Source organism: Chlamydotis macqueenii, chromosome 4 (genome assembly GCF_036417535.1).
Source record: "Chlamydotis macqueenii isolate bChlMac1 chromosome 4, bChlMac1.mat, whole genome shotgun sequence".
Lineage (NCBI taxonomy): Eukaryota > Metazoa > Chordata > Aves > Otidiformes > Otididae > Chlamydotis > Chlamydotis macqueenii.
Window position 1 is genome coordinate 80,594,126 of NC_141559.1, and position 18,400 is coordinate 80,612,525.

General features: G+C 36.3%; 1 protein-coding gene across 1 annotated transcript in view; it reads right to left on the reverse strand.

Moving 5' to 3' along the window:
* The window catches only part of CTNNA2 (catenin alpha 2), a 495,930-nt gene that overhangs the window by 394,346 nt on the left and 83,184 nt on the right, over nucleotides 1-18,400 (reverse strand). The gene's annotated exons all lie outside the window — the stretch shown is intronic.

Consider the following 18,400-nt stretch of genomic DNA (forward strand, 5'->3'; position numbering starts at 1 on the left):
CCTGAATAAATATTTTACCACTATAATCTCCAAAATATTTTCCTGGTTTATCTTCATATGTATTTTTAGATCTAGATATAGCGAGTGTGTGTGTGCACTTTAATAAAATGTTTCTACATGTTGGATTTAATAGCACAACAATGTTCTCAGAAGAGCCAACAAACCGTTTTACATACAGCTCTCATAACACAGCAATTATCTCCAGGCAATTCTAAATAAAACTTACTTAGATAGAAAAGTAAGTATCCTGATTTAATTTACACCAACTGCATTGAGTGACAAGAGACATCTTCCTCCTGAAACTGGTAAGTATGAGCCAAGTACTGCAAAATGCATTTCTTGAAAGGATAAGCATGCACCACGCAAAGGAAAAATAGTAATTGGTTGAACATACAGTAATTTTAATGCTTTTTATTTAATGGGAGGTGACTGGTCATGAGTTATCACTGTTTAGGGTTGTTTTTTTTTTAAAGAAAGCATAAGGACAAACATTCTCTTTCATTCTAGGTTAGGGAAACACCAGCAGGAACAGTTAGATTTCTCACATTACTATTAAATAATAATAATAATAATAATAATAATAATAATAATAAACTGAAATGTTTGGAACTTTAAGATAGATCTAAAATGTTTTTCCATAAAAACAAATTTCTTAGAAAGAGGGAAAAAAAAAAAAAAAAAAGGACTCTAAGATCAAAGAAAAGGTTGATGTAGATTAACGAAAAAGTCTTTCTTAATAGAAACTACAAAGAAAAGGAAAACTAATATAAGCTTCAGTGTGCACCACTGGAACATCTGAACATCTCCAGACATCTATTCTAGTTCCAGCATTATCACTCCAGTCTCTGATCTTGTACACATCATGTCTCCCATCTATGATTTAATTTCATTTCTCTATTCCAGACGCTTCAGTCTGCTGGGAAAATTATTCAATATCACATCCACCTAAATGAACTTAATAGATAAAACTAATTATTTTGCTGAATCAAGGTCCCAAACTAATTTGATCAAAATAATACTATTCATTTGTTTCAGAGACAGTCTAGAAGCAAACATTGGAGGTTAGTTTTCCTCAGGAAAAGAAAAAGAAAGCACACATTTCACCCAGATTTAATTTAACATATGCATCTTCCAGCTACTTTTAACAGAAGTATAAAATGAAATCTCTGCCACATATTATAATTGAGCACATGTAAATACATGTCCTTCAAAAAAATCTCCACATTCTGAATTTATCAATCATTGCAAGTACAGGAGTAAACATAAGCAGAATGGTGTGACCCAACAGCTACTTTCAGTGTACAGTTTCAAGTAGTAATCAGCATATCAAAACCAGATAATGGGAATTTATAAGCATAGCAAAAAAGTCTAAAAACTTCTATTGTCAGAAACTGCATTTGCAGCTCCAATTCTGAGTGAATGAATTGTATAAGCAGCTCCAATTCTGAGTGAGGTTACTGTAAAAGCTTATACAGTGACATATACAGTAAAGAAAGCATTGAGAGCAGACATAAAGAGTGTATACACACTTTCCAAAATGTAAGTATTTTCTAAAGAACATGACAAAAATTTCTAGTCTTGTACCATGAGCTGTACATCCCTACTGTAATTGCTACCGCTATGACCAGAAAGGTGAGGACCTTATTCCATGAACATTCGTGGTCATCCTCCTTATGATGCATTGAGTCAGAGAAAACTGTCATGGACATACTATACTACTGAAATAATTTTATAGTATGTCTTTTGTTCCGCTGTGCTTCTTTTTCGATGATTTAATCTACATACGAGGGCTAGCGATGACCTGGTGCTAGCGATGGAGTGCACTCCCATCAAGTTGCAGATGATGTATTGCGGGGATCAGTCAATATGCTTCAGGACAGGGCTGGCACTCAGAGGAACCCTGTAAGAGTCAAGGAGGACAAGTGCAAGTGCACCAGTAAAGGAGGAACCTGTGGCGATAAGACAAAGGAGGGATTGACTGGATGGGGAGCAAGTCTCCTTCAAGGGACCTCAGGGAGCTTCATAGATTGCAAGCTGTCAGTGTGCCCTGGCACACCCGGAACGTCATGTCCAGTTTTGGGGTCTCCAATACAAGAAAGATAGGCACAAGTTGAAATGAGAGATTCGAACTGGATATAACGAAAAACTCCTGCAATGATTTCTACAAATACAATGATTTTCATTTATCAAGCAGATTTTATTCAAGGTCACCTAAAATATTCTGTAAAATTTCATATGACAACCTAACAAAAAGAGCAAAGGAAAGGAGAAGTCTGAACTCTCCAGATGCAAAGGAGATGTCTCCCTTCCCAAGGAAGTATAGTAATCAATAAACTGTACACTAACTGGAATGATGGGATTTTCTTCTCTCTAAAATAAAACTGAACTATCACACAGGAACAGACAGAAGATTCGTGCGACCAAAAGGCAACAAGCAAGGAGAGGAATCGTTCTCTAACCTGGGGTTGGGAAAGGGCAATTCTAGATTCAAGCCTTTGCACTAACGGGTTGGGTTCTGCAAAATACACAGCCCTTACGGAAAGAAAACCACTCATAAAAACCGGAATCTTGGCATTTTGCCTACCTTTTATAAGGTTCTTTTAAATTACACTAAGTTACCAGTTTGAAATGCTAAGAAAGCGATCTCTTCCAAAATTAGAAGCACCACTAAGAAAAGTCAGTCATATTGGGGGAGGAAGACTTCTTACACCAGTAAGAGAAAAACCCAAGGCATATTAGCTACTTCCCCCTTTAAAAAAAAAAAACAAAAAAACAAACCAAAAAAACCAAAATACATCAACCTATACCTTAATATAAGTTTTATGATTAACAAGAAAAAAAAAATAAAATAACCTGTTATCTTATCACTAAGCTTGAGTTTTTCAGAAGTGTCTACCCAGAACATTTTAACTGTATTACTGGGGGGGGGGGCAGGGGGTGGAAGAAAAAAAAAAAAATAAAAAGTCAAGAACATAGCTCAGCTTTCTGGTAGAGCTCTAAAGCTAACTGGTTTATTTTAAATATCTTATCCCACCTACTCCAGTACAAAGGGAAGAATGTCTCTATCAGCTTGTATTACTAACTACTGCAGACCTCACCCAAAATTTTGTACAGTTATCAAATATATCACTTGATAATTGCCATAAGCTCATTTGGCAACCCTATAATGATCCTGGCTTTGTGAGCACACTAGGGAACCTCGCTCTCTTATTTTATTAAAGCAGCTTCACACAGTTCTAGCACAGATCTCAGCTGCAAAAACAGAACTTCATTAATTAATAGTTCAGTCCCATCCCGAATTAAGTCCTCCTTACACAGCTGCAACAGCACAAAAGAAAGGTGAGGATGTCTTTGCTGAAAGCAGAAAATTCTATTAGCATGGATTTCCCTATCGCAGAGGTCACGTGCGAGCAGGGATGCCAGAAGTGAAAGATCACACGCTCATCAAATGAATCCCCAGGCAGCAGCTCCAGCTCTGAAACACATTCCTGGCTCTGCGAATTAAACTGTCTTCCCTACAGATTCCTGAAATGCATGGGCCAAAAGTTTAACAATTGTAATACTTCCCCCCTTCTCTTTCCTCAATATCTGCTTGAATTGCATTAGGTACTCAATATTCTCCATAACATTACAAAATATATCGACAGGTTTTTTGAGGATAATATTGATATGATTTTTATTATACTACTAATCCATGTGGTTTGTCACTGATCACTGATGCCTTGTTATTATTTTTTTTTTCAGTACAGACTGGGTGATGAAAGAACTGAGAGCAGCCTTTCAGAAAAGGACATGGGGATATTGGTGGAAGAAAATTTAGATATGAGGCAGCAATGTGTGCTCTCAACCTAGGAAGCCAATCGTATCCCAGGTTGGATCAAAAGTGCAGCCAACAGGTTGAGGGAGGTGACTCTACTCCACATTTGTGAGACCACACCCAGCTCTGGAATCCCCAGCACAACACAGACATGGATCCATTCAAGCTGGTCCAGAGGAGGTCACGAAGACCATCAGAGGGCTGGAGCACCTCTCCTGTAAGGACAGGCTGAGACAGTTGGGGCTGTTCAGCCTGGAGAAGAGGAGGCTCCAGGGAGACCTTAGAGCGGTCTTCCAGTACCTAAAGGGGACCTACAGGACAGACTGGGAACTCTTCAGTAGGGTCTGTTGCGATAGGACAAGGGGTAATGGTTTTAGAATAGAGGGAGACAGATTCAGACTGGACATAAGGAAGAAAATTTTTACAGTGAGGGTGGTAGAACACTGACCCAGGTTGCCCAGAGAGGTGGTGGATGCCCCATCCCTGGTAACGTTCAAGGTCAGGTTGGACGGGGCTCTGAGCAACCTGATCTGGTTGGAGATGTCCCTGCTCCTTGCAGGGGGGTTGGACTGGACTATATCATCTATAAGGCTCCTTCCAACTCAAATCATTCTGTCATTCTGTCATTCTATGATTTTTAAATATCAATGACAGTGACTCTTAAGAGTTTTTCAGAGGGTGAACAGCATTTATCTGTTTGCTTGTTCTTAATAAGTCAAAGTAGGTAAATCATCTATGGCTATGCAAATCTGTACATTATGAAAACCATTCACACAAGTACTTTGGTTTAGTTGTGACAGGTGAAATCAATGTAAAAATTTCTCTGGGAGATCATTAATTATTTGGAAAAAAAGTCACTGTTCTCCCCTATGTCCCTTCTATTTTCAGTAAATATTACTTGGTCTTCCCAGTGGCATTTCTTGAAAGTGAACATCTACAAGTTATTCCTTTATTCTCATACACTCATATATCACCAAGCTGCTGGAAACACTCAATGACCTGAAAAACGACAGCCCTGACATTTTAGTGTAAGGGCCCTTTTACTTCTAGATACAAGGCCACACTTCCACTCGAATGCACCCTCTCACTGCCTCACTGGTTACACTAATGGTATCCCCTTCAGCGTTGTTTTTCAAAATCACCCTCTTTCTGTCCGAAGTTTGTATCATCAAAAAGAAGGGGGGGGGGGGAAATCACAACTGCCTTGAAAACACAAACTTAACTTTCCAAACTGTCTGAGGGCTGGGTTTTCCTTTTTTTACTTCCTTTGGCAGCAGAATGAAATGAGAGTGAGATCTTTCAAAACAGTTTGGGAGAGAAACGGATTGCGTTGTAGGTTAAAGCACCAGCATGGGTTAAAGCACTGGTATGGCTGTAGGAAGATTTGATTCAATTCCTTGGTCAAAATGAAGTAGAAAACAGACCTGCATGCTGTGTTTGTGACCTCCTTCACTTTGACCATCCAGAACCAGAGGAAAAACACACGGGACTTTGCTTTACATATTCCCAACTCTGCATGCCGTAAACTTACTTCATTATATGGCTCTCCGCAGTAGCTCATCAGGTAATCCTAATCCAACCACAAGATATTATTGAGCAAAATACAGTAGAAAATATTTTCAACACCTGCTGCTTCTCCGTTCACATACAAAACAGAGAAGCGGCTAACTTGAGTTTTTTTTCCATGTGTGCGCTTACTCTCTAGTACCACAAAAAAACCCCTGGGTTTTCTTCCTTATTACACCAATATAATTGTGAACACACACTTCCTGCTGAACACAATTCAGTACTTAATATAATTCCTTTATTAAATAATAATCGTTCTTCAATTTTCTTAATCAACTTCGGTAATTTGCCACTGTCCTTAGCCCATAAATCATAACTTGCATAATTAACTCTTCTACTGATCTCTGCACAATTAGCACCAGCTGTCTACCTAATTCATAAAACTAAAATTATTTTTCTATTATATATAGAAATTTGAATTTTCCTTGACAAATATAACTTTCACTATCCACACCTTCCAGTTCCCTTCAGTGTCTGTAAATACCTGGTGGTTAGAGGAATAAGAAGAATTAATAAATAAGCAGACTATTCTCTCTGATGTATAAATTATTAGCTAGGATGTAAAAAAAATGCCAGTGACACACCTGCCTTTTAGATGTGAAGTACACAGATAACTCGGGCAACACCGATTACAGCCAGTATATTTTAATCCAATGTAGCTTGAGGACAGCTAGCTGCTCTGATTCACGTTTCCACTGCCAAATACAAATTCCTGAACAAATTTGCATATTTCTATTCTGTCTACATGATGTACCTTTAGGATGTAATTTAGAGATAACACCACCCTTACTGTTAATTTATATTCTTCTTATCAGTGTTCACACCATGGGAAGAAGCTTATAACCCAGCCAATTTAAATGAATATTATATAACGAACTTTTAAAGTTCTTCAGCAAGTATTTTGAAGTTCTTCAGCAAGTATTAATTCTCTGTGGAATTTCCTACTACTTGTTATATTAACAAAAATAAGAAAAATCCAGTAATACCTCCATCACGCTGCTTTTCCTCTTACAAATCTTACTGAAAAATTATCTTTTATACAATAGACATACAAACCTGCAATATGTTTTCACTGACTCTCCCACTATTGAAATAAGAAACAGTATGTTAGGCTAATAAAATGTGTCCCTCAAATATTTTGCCTATAATTTGTAATATATTAGAAGCATTTTTTTAATTCTCCTTTTGTGACAAAGTTCTTCTGTTAATTGGTATTAAACTACCATGATGCTACTTAGAAGGCCAATATTAATTCCAGCTTCTTTTCTTATAACTCCACCATATGAAGAGTTACTTGACAGACAGGAAAAAGGATTACGTTAATATTCCACCCATGAAAGACAGCAGATTTATATTCCTCAAGTTTCCTATGGATTCATTTGCTCACGTACGTGACTCGAGCTTCCACACACCACCCAGCCAACTTGCCTCGACTGTGACCCCAGGAAAAGCCCTAAAGATACAGAAACAGTTGTTCAATTGATACCGTGCATCCAATCTCCACGCAGAGCCTGGCGAGAAGAATGTCAATTAGTGCCAGTTATGGTGGTGCCACACTGCGGCGTGGACACTTCTCAACTGGTAACAGCACTGGCACCAAGACCATCTCATGAAACAGCATTAATTACAAGATAGCCTCTCTGCCTCTGTGCTGTTAGGATTGCAAAACCTCTCTCAAGAACAAAATCACCTTCCTGCATACAGATTTCTAGTATCTTGTTAGGAATTTTGATAATTCCTGCTTCTGCCAAGCTAGAAAAGCTTAAGGAGGTGTTTAATTGGACCAATCACACAATGGGTTACTATCACTTTTGAGAAGTCTTGAATGAAACTATTGGCTTAATCCGACTCCTAAAAAATCTGCTCAATATCTTTAATGCAAGTAAAATATAAAAGTCAAATTTTAAGGCATTTCTCTGTATTTCTAATTCACTGCGGTGGTTATAACTGCACAAAAGGGCTTGCTCCCAGTCAAGTGCAACTGCCAAGACAGTATAAAATACAGATTCCCATTATTTCAGCTTTTTAGGTTACAGCAAGCAAATCGGGCTGTGCCATTTCAAAAATTCAAGTTTATCTTTACTGTTCAACATGCATGTTCTGTCGTCTATTTCTTCATTATGAATAAGAATAGCTGATGACTATACTAAGATGGATAGATGAACAGAATTATTTCCCACGTAATGGCATACTTCTAACAGGAAAACTACTTTATGTAGCCTTGAGACCAGGCTACGTACCCCAGGTGGGTACAGCATTGTTTTGGGGGGTAAGAAATGTGGGTTTGAAATACACCTCAGGCTCAGGAGACAAGTGAACACCTTAGCATCTAGAATATTACACAAGAAGGTGAGCTGCAACACTAGTGTGCTGGGTTTGAAAAGAGAACAATGAGCCCTTTTTTCACCTTGAAGGAGGACTTAGACTAACTCCAAGCAAATTTGCTGGCTAGTAGTCACCATATGACCTAAGCCCTCCTTTCCAGGCTCAGAGTTGAGCATGTAAGCTCCAGGAAGGGACAGAAATTTGAAAAGTCCACTTTCATTGTCATCACTTCCACTTGCCATCTTGTAAACCTTACTTCTAAGCATTTCTCCTCTTCATGAGTTGAGCAGGGCACCTAATCATATAACTTCAGTTTATTAATTACACTCCAGGAGCTGGGTGCCTAAAAAGGACTTGGCATCTCCATACCTTTGAGTCTTCCAAAGCTCTAAATCAAGGATGCTTATAGGCTTCATATAGCATAGATTGAATTTTAATTGGAGCAACATTTTGATGTACCAATCCTCCCCGCTTGTGATCTTGTGACCATCTTCTTTCTGTTTACCATTGTGCTAATGAGACAACATCACACACCCATATGGGAACTTAAAATATTTAAACCAGTAAAGGCAAGTTAGTTAGCTCCAAATGATCATCTCTGTGGTCACCAGTGGTCAACAGGCTACAATTTGAAAAACATTCCCTTAAACAATAAAACATGAGTTTTATCTTACATCAACTAAAATTAATCAGAAAGCTAGAGTCTACCTGATAATCAGTAAATACACATTAAGCAGTAGTGACCTCAAAGCAGACAGAAATGTCCACTTTCAGGGCTGTGTCCAATGGTCTCAGCAACAACTGAGCAGTAATTGAAGTAATTTTTTGCATTCAATAACTTTAATTTATTTAACTCCCCTACTTGCATCTGTTGTTTTCCTTGTTAACTAAAAAACTAAGCATCACGGATGCATGAAGTGCATTTTCCTGTTTTTCTCCAGTTTTACTGCTTTTTAATTCGGGCCAAAACTTTGTTACAACACTTTCATAAGTGCAAGAAAAGTCATTATCATACGCAACTTGCTGTAAGAGCGTGAAGCCCTCAAGAAAAGCTGCTAGCAATCTATGTGAATGATGAGAAATGAAATCTAACACCTCATTAACTCAAATTTCTTCAAAAACTGAATACGGAATTAATAGTCAAGCTTACAAATGCATAACATCTATGATATAAGATACGTGGAATATCTAGCTAGGTACTATTGCCACAAAGTTAAGTCTTGTGGTACTCAAATAGTATTAAAAGACTACAGGTATTATATATTATATGGGAGAAAATCAAGAAACAAGTTTCCATTTCTATACTTAGAGTTATCAGTACCAACAAATCAGAAATAAAGCCACTTTGTGCTAAATATTGGTAAATGGATTCTCAAAAATCTCAAAAAACAAGACAAGTAAAATGCACACATCTGTTCCTGAACCAGAACCAAAAGCTAACTATCTCCCATCTAGCTAATAGTCTTTTTTCTCCTAGTTCTTTAGTAGAATAGACAATAAATTCAAAGGGTGACGGACTCATTCAAGGAAGATATTTCATTTAACCACACGAGGGCACGCCACACTAGAGGAACAGAGCAGGCTGCTTGGGAAATCCCTTGTTACTATAAACATCACATACTTTCCAAAGTTAAATTCGTAGTTGATATTTAAATTATCATCCTCTAGATAACTATTTTTGGTGTGAAATGCTATTAAAAATTTCAAAGGCAGCATTATTTAAGATTTAGTTTTTGAAGGAACTCAGCCACAAAGCAAGTAACAGTTGTATTAGTTAGGAAAAAAGGAAAAAAGAAAAAAGGCAAAAGAGATGGCAACATCCTTAGTAAGGTTTTACAGCTTTTTCTAACTAATTCTGGGCTTATTTATATTGAGGGGAAAAAAAAAAAAAAAGGTTTTATTTCCCAACTTAATAGATATTGCATCTAGAATAGAAGCTTTAATATTATCTGTTTGTTTTTGTTTTTTTTTTTCCCAAATGTCTAAGACACTGTATTAGAGGAAATACCATAAGAAAATTTAAATAATACTTAACTGGATACTAAACTAAGATAGCAGGCAACTATCAAGGCAGGTAGCACTAAGTTTCTCACAGGCAGGGTGATCTCCCCAGGCTCCCACCAGCCAAAGAAGAGAAGCTGGCACTGCTGGGAGTGCCCACCATTAGCTATGGATGGAGCCTGGGAGACTGGCTCCCCTGGAGTAATGGGATTATAATGTTATTAACTCTCCTAACTGGCATTTAAAACAATGTTATACATCACTAAAAACTTAAGAGAAAAAAAAAAAAAAAAAAAAAGAAGATTCCCAGGAGTTTCAGTTTCAGCTAACGTAAAGCACTGGAAGGGAGGGAAGTAAAAATACTCCAGCCATATGCAGCCAGTTAGTGCTCTGGTTTCTCTGTTACAAGTAATAGATCTTTTTTTAATGAAAACCTTTCCCATAAAGAACAGCAGGAAACAGAAGCAAACAATCTTCCACTCTATTTATAGATCAGATTAAATCAAAATCCCCCCAAATTTGATATTATTTAATTTTCTGGGGGTTTATTTCCAATAGTATAAAGAATAATGAAATTAACTTAGTCTTTGAGTCTTTTTTTTTTAATAAGAAACAACTGGGGAAAATTATTTAAAATTACTACATAGAAAATGAAGAAAATATTTTTTTCCAAGAAGATTGTACAAACTTCTTTAGGGCAAAACGTGGACAGGTTAAAGCCAATACTATTACCATGTTATTTCAATCCTCATAAAGAATAAATTTATTTAAATGAAATCATAACTCTACAAAATTGTAATATCTGAGACAGACCAGATGAGACCAGACTATTGCATATTTTATTTTATTTCCTCACTATTTTTCACACCTACTCAACCAATAAGAACACACTCAGGTATCCAGTTTGGAGAAAGAATGATTTGAATTACAGAATTTGAACAAAATAACATTGCTGATCACAAATTTTCATATCCTGGCACATTTTACCTCCAGTCACCTATTTCACAGTGACAACAACCTCTAGGATAGGTGCGAGTACACAGGCAGAAGGAAAGAACTGTTTCAGTCTTTCCATTTCAGTTTGCCAGTTGTTTCAGTTCTGAAATAATTTGAATTGCAGTCTTGAAAGAATGGCACAACAGCATCAGTAGCCACACCTCCACCATTCCATCGCAGCCACGCTAACATTACAAACAGTGAAGAAAACACTGCAGAGCTTGCACAGAGCACCTACAAATTCTCACTCAGAAGTACAGAAGAGAGTATTCCCTGAATGAGGGATTTTTAGGCTACTTTCTTTTTTTTTTTTTTGGCACATTTCACACTGTATAAAATCTCCTTTAAAAAGTCACATTGTTATATACATCATCATAAGTTAATTTTGGCTGGAAGGGACATCTGGAAGTCTCTAGCCCAGCCCCTCATCAAAGCAGGGCCAATTTTGATATAAGAGAATGACTCAGTCCAGTGTAGCAATGTCTCGTGAGCCCCAAATAGGACTCTGTACTACAAATGTGGTCTTACACCTACTGATTACAGGGGGACAATCACTTACCTTGACCTTCTGTCTACGCTTATGTCAAGCCCACCAAAACAACTCAGTATGAGTGCAGCCTTCTTTCCCACAATGTTGCTCTCTAGTCTTACGTTCAATTTGTTGTCTGGCAGGACTCTCACATGCCCCGACAGTCCATCTCCAGCCCATGTCATGACATTAGATTACTCCATCCCACTGCAGGACTTTGCATTGGCTTCTGTTGAGCTTCATTAGGCTTCTCTCAGTCCATTTCATCAACCTGTTGAGATACTCCTCATGGCAGCCCTAGCTTTTGAGCATATCAACCTTCTTCCTAAATTAGTGTTCTCTGGAAGTTTATTGAGAGTGCATTTCACCCCATTGCCCAGATCAATGAAAAGACATTAAACAATATCAGCTTGACACCAAGCCCTGTAGAATGCCCCTGGTAATTGCTGGCCATCAATGTCTGACCACTACTCTTGAAGTCCAGAAGTCTGACCAGTTTTTGACCTGCATTGTAGTCCACTTATCCCTATACATTGCACAGAGGCTGAGAAGGCAAAGCGTGTATTTTGCCTAGGGTAAAGATCCATTCCCTCAACAAAGCACTTAGTTTCTCTCTATTATGTACCTTTTGCACAGCAATACAGGAAAGAAAGCTATATGTTTAAAAATAGAAGAATACAATTGCATTATTACAAAAAAAAAAAAATTGTGTGAGAGACTTGAATGAGTTTGTTGAAAGGTTGCTTTGTTTCTTTTTAGGGTTTTTTGTTGGTTTTGTTTTGGGTTTTTTTTTGTTTGTTTGTTTTGTTTTGTTTTAATATCAACTCACTGAGCTTTCAACTTATTACTATTCAACTAAAATGAGATCCAATGATGTCTTTAGATGGTCATATACATGGTTTATCTGCCACTACACAACCACCACCTCATCCATTTGGGCTGGGGCAGGGTCGGGAGGAGGCGAGGGAGGATATTACTCTTCATTAGAAAAAAATTCCATAAATTAAAAGGGTACTGTGCTATGCTCGCACACAAACATACTGAATTTTATTTTAAAATTTCATCACTGTGGACCTGCCATGGTAGTACAGCCTCATTCAAATAGCCTGTTCAGAGAGAAAATTCTAGACAAAGAGAAAGAGAACCTTTCTAGAAATTACCTTTGATCAAACTAGAAAAGTACTGGCTTTCTCCCAGGACTTATCAGGAACAGAAACAATCTCTGTATTCCTTCTGCTGATTTTGATTTTTTTTTTTTTTTTTTTGGTCAGAAGAATAGAGAGCAGCAACATCATCCCACACAGATCTAACAGCTACTTCTGTCCCACACGTTCCACAGATAGATCTAGTTGAGTAGATAGCAACAATTTTTTCATTGTTTCTTTCAACAAAACCATGAGTAATACATCTAATTATCCTGCTGCATATGGTACCTAAACCTTTCTAATCACCATAGGACTAGGCATTTGTCTGCCTACCTGATAACTGAATTTAGGTTTCTGGTTTTTCCCCCTATGTTAAAGAGATCAGATTATTTTCCCCTCCTGCTGCAAATGAAATAGTCCTTCCTAACCCGCTGTCTCTCACCATTACCAATATTGGCATCAATTTTCTCAATAGTAACGCTGAAACAATAGCTTTGGATTAAACTTCGCCATATGGAGAAGGAAAGAACAAAATTACAAATTTGAGGGAAAATAACCCCAACTGGCAGCCACAGCCAATAAAAGTCTTAGAGAAGTAAAAGAAAAGAATCTGATCCATATATTCCCAGCAGTAAGTGGCAACTAGCAGAACAGAACAGCAGGTGCCAAAAAGAACGCGTTATGTCTGAAACACAAAGTGACATTCAGTCAGTTGGTTTCCAACTCATTCCGGCACAAGCAACAAAGGCACACTAAACAAGCTTTTCTTAAGGAACAAATGCATTAATGAACATTAAAGTATATGGACTTCAGGCTGTATTTTTAACAATAAGCCAATTTAACAAGGATGTCATCCTTAGTAATACATAATTCCGTATTACATTTTTACACCAATTATCTCCGTGGGCTATTAGTACTGAAAAATTAAAAAAAAAAAGTAGAATTCTTTCCTCAGTTTCCTAACAAGCACCTCAACTATATTTTCTTTAATTATGAAAAGCCTTTGCAAAATGCCAAAATTCTCTAACATAGGTGGTACAGAACAGTAGTTCTTCACAAACACCACTAGACATCTGAAAAATCACCCAAGAGTCTTCGAGGATGCAGTTTCGTTTCTTTATCTTCAGAGCAATGCATAGGAGTCAGTTGAAATTTGTAAGTCTCCAACTAGAAAAAGAAAGGATTAACTTGCAAAATATTAAAAATTTTTAAGCAAATACACCGGAATGAACAATATGGAAAGTTTCTGGTAGTTAACATAGGGAATGTAAAACAGCTTGTAAAAATATTAGCTGATGTATAACCTAGGAGACTCTAGAGATTGGGAACAGAACTGTGAAGAACAGTATCTATGAGTGGAGATGTTTGTTAAGCACCACAATGAAAGCAGAGCAAAAGAACGATCATTTAGTCACACCAAACAAAAATTCTTCCACCCTGCCACTTGAAAGATTGCACATTAGGCCAAGTACTGCTCCGACTGCTGTTTCAAGGAGCGTATTTGTACTTGTCTTGGGTATTGTGTACTTTTATCTTAGATACAATGAAATAGAATTTCTTTTTTTTTAATTAACCATGTTAACTGATTGAAGTTACATTTAAATATGAATGTATCTCCTGCAGTGTTTCTAGATAACTTCTCATTTTTGCTATTTGCTGTAAACTATATGTACACTATAATCAAGGAAAACAAACAAACAAACAAACAACCATCTTTTTATGAAGCACATGGTTCTGAGTTGCTACAGAAAACATTTCCTTATAAATAAATATAAAGGGAATAACATTTATATAGTGTAATACGTAGATTATCCTAGGTACATTCTGGAAGGAGCTAACAAAAGGTGACTTTGCCGTGGAATCACAATACAACATAATTCTACAATACTGAACATCACTTTCACTATGATTTATCTATCAATGCAAATTCTATAAGTTTTGATTTATGGGAATTATCCACAAGGATGACAGAATGATATCGTCCATCTGTGACCGAAACCAAAATATTTGTTTATTGATAACATATGAAGTTCTGAAGGTGTCACCAGAGGTTCTTGAAAAAGAAGGAATAAAAGAGATAAAAGCCTAGTGTAAACCAACCCTGTTTATTTTGGAGTGTTATAAAACAATTACTTGAGGCTACATCTGTACTAGGATGATTCACTGCCAGAGCTGTTGCTGATTGCTGAATCTCCTCTTCCACCAGAACAGCTGCTTTGCCCTTTGTAGCCTCAACAGGGATTTTTTTTTTTTGGTTTTTTTTTTTTTTTTTTTTTAGGCAACAGCATTGGGCCATCATGAACAAGAGTCTATGACATAGAGCTGGTGATCCTGCTCCACCAGCAGACCAGAACCATACTAGATTTTTCACTTGGCTGAAATAAATTGTCTTATTCACAAATCCGTCGAATTAAACTGGTACCACTATGATCAACTACTGTGAATTTAAAATCAAGCATATTTTGCCTTATAGTTTTGCCTGACTACAAATGGCTTAACATACACAATAATATAACATTAGTCAGTGATATAAGAGCTCTTATGCAAATACTGATTGTATTACTTCAGTGTTCAGACACTGCTTAGGATTTAGCTAGTAAAAATTACGATTTTTCCATTCAATATAGAAAGTTCAAATCTTGGACTTCAAAGCAATTTTCCTTGTTCAACTTGACATTTAAAACACAATAAGGGTAGGAGGAGCTAATGAACTTTCTTACATATAGTACAGGACAACACACTCAGACTATTTTTATCCATTATAACACTACATTTAATATTTTAAGCAGGATTCTACTGAAAACTAGTTCTGCTCTACTATTTTTTTTTTTTTTTTTACTTTGGCTTACTACTTTTAGCCTCAAGTTCTCTAATAAAAATCCATGCAAACTATTATCATACACATAAGTTTTCATGATAGAGCATTAACTAGAAGGCATTTCATGAGTATTAGGACTAAAGGTTGAAGATTACAAATCATACTTATTTGGTACCACTTATTAAGATAAACTTTTACTATTATAAATCCCTATTTTTAAGTCTGAAGGCCTTTTTCCATCAAATTTTAGGCCAAATAAATGTGATTCACTGTGTTGACAAACTGTCAAAAAGGTGGAAAGAGATTTTAGAATTAGAAGTGGGAGTACGATATGAAAAGCACACGCCTAACAAATGTTGTTGGGGGCAGGAGGATGTTTGTTTTTAATATCTGAACTGTAAGAAAAAAAAATACGGAATGCATCTTGTGGAATACTGTTTGGAAAAGCTGGATCAGTTCTACATTATATAGTGCCAGTTACCTGTATTCCTTTGACAGCTAAATGCAGGTTAGATTTAACTAGGTCATTAGACTGTATTTGACATCATTTCATTTGCATTCTCAGTTTCATCTTATCTCAAATCACAACTCCCAAGGAAGAAGGAAAGGAACTGCTCAGTGCATACATTTCAGTCAAATAAAACTATTACCACTCTGAAACTCCAGAAATTATGAGATTCCTGAAATCTCCATGCTTTACCATGAAAACAATCTGCATTTCAATACTGTCCCAAACTTGCTAAGTAATTATTTTCAGCTGGTTGATCAGACTGTTTTTAAAATAAGAAAACACAATATCCAGAAACAAAAAATAATTTTAATTTATACTTAATTGTTGAGAGTTAGTCCACGACTTCAAGAGGACCTTGTAAAAAGAACAATCTCACTGCACTCATCCCAAGTCACATAGATCTGCACAGTGATTGTGTTCATAAATATATTAACAGAATTATTAAAGTTATTAATTTGTGAGGAAAAAATAGGAAAATTTTGCTTTAATTATTTATTTGTTAGCTAACAAGAAATTTGTAAAGCTTGACGAACATCTTAATAAACACCTTGACAACATCAGCAATTAAGAAAGAGGAGTTTAAAGAGAACAAATGTCTGTCTTGGAAGCATTTATACAAAATTAAGAAAGAGATTATACACTCTGAAGAGCAGGAAATGTTTCTTTTCAGGAAGATAAATAGATCACTGTGCCATTTAAGAATAATTAGGAAGATTTACATTTCCTGAGTGTCATCCTCTTATCTAATATTCCTCTGTGTATTCTGTTATTGTTGTTTTTAACAATTTGAAAAATTTTCGCCCATGACTGTGAATACAAATACTGTGGAAATTGATTAATTCAAACACGATCAGCAGGAAAGATTCCATTCTTCAGTAACAAAATCAACCTAAGTTAACCAGAGATATCCTCCAGTATTAGGCAGAAACCACTTATATTAATACACTCAGATTTTCAGAAGAGCTAGAAGCTGTTCAGTACTGGAATAGATATTGGTATGTTTATTCTCTCGCAAAGTCTTATTTGGCAATTCAAAATTCACAGAAAGTTTTTTATATTTTTTAATAATATTGACAACAAAGTAGGTAAGTAAGACAGAATTAAATTACATATAAATTAAAAATTGATAGAGTGTGAAAAGAAGTTACAAACAAATCTTGCCTCTAAATGAGGCAGGATATGCCTCTAAATTACAGTGGTTTGGGATTTATTTTTACAAACAGAATTCACACATAGATCTTGAATATTTCCAGTATATATCACCAACAATCAAACCTGAGGCCTAAATTTATGTAATCTGATGGTATTCTACATAGGCAAATGCCAGAGGAAACCAGGTGTTTAAGAGGCTGAAATATTCACTATTATTTCATAAATGAAACTGAAGTCACAAAAAGTATATCAAGTTACACAAATTAGAAATCCACTTTACATTTGCTAAATATTTTTGGCCAGAATATGAATTCAAGTAGTTAAGTATTCATGATCTCTTTAATATAATCATTATGAATGGAAAATTGATTTGTTTTAATGTTTGCTTGCACAAGCAAAGATTTGACATCTATTAACTTTTCAAAGCCAAAATATTTCCTATTTAACTACAGATGCTCTGAAGGATGTTTTCTCTCCTCTATTTCAACATCTTTGAAAAAATTTGTAGCTTCAGTGGCAGCCTTGCCTTTTTGTTTCAAACAATCCATACTTAAACAGCTTTAGAAAAATTCTCTACTCTGAATTTGAGAGAGATGTACACAGAATTAACAAAATCGGGAAGTAGCATAGACTAAGCAAGCAAAAAGCTCTTGAAAGTTCAAAATGTCACTTTGCTGTGAGTTTGTACAGCACGTGTGAGCTCTGATCCACAGCGACACAGGGTAGGAGAGCTACTGAAGCCCAAATACACGGCGTTATTCATTAGGCCTACAACGGTAACGCCTGAACGTTTTGTAAGGAATCACAACTCCGCTTCACTATAACTCAGGGCCACAGCTTGCACTCAAAGATAAAGTCCCCGTTTAAAATCCTGTTACCACAGGAGGAATGTCTGCTGGTTTATCTCTGGCTGATAAATTCCCCGATTTTTAAGAAGGCCATAGGTTGGTTATTAGTCTCAAACTTGAGCACTGGCTGCAGGGGGGAAGTCAGAACTTTCTTACCAAGAATATTAGACTCTTTCAGACTAAGTGGAAGGGAATAATTTATTACCAGAGTAAGAAGCCCCAGAGCAGACCTGAAACTATGCAGTCTCTAAAAATAATTTTAATTAAAACCTGCACACGTAAACACACACACTCTCTCCAGGACCACATTCCCTCTTTGGTATTTATACAGAAAGAAGAATTGCTCTTTCAAAAGATAGCAGAGAATTTTCACTGAAAAAAAAAAAAGGTAAAAGACCATGAAGACCTCCACAATATTTAGTTAAAATTTGATGGCTCCTTATTTTAGATTATCAGTCTCTGAGTGAGGACAACCCTTGTAGTTGTTTGTTCTTGACCCAGTCCTTGATCTCAATCCCAATACTTAATAAAATTCTTACAACTTTCTTAGAATAGTAGAATCTGTCAATCTTTTTCTTCTTAAAGAAAAATGTCTTGAGAATTGAAACGAGAAAGGTCAAAAAAAGCACTGTGACCTTTCCTGCTTTCTCTATGACAAAAATCTTAATATTATGCCTTGTGTTTGTTCACAT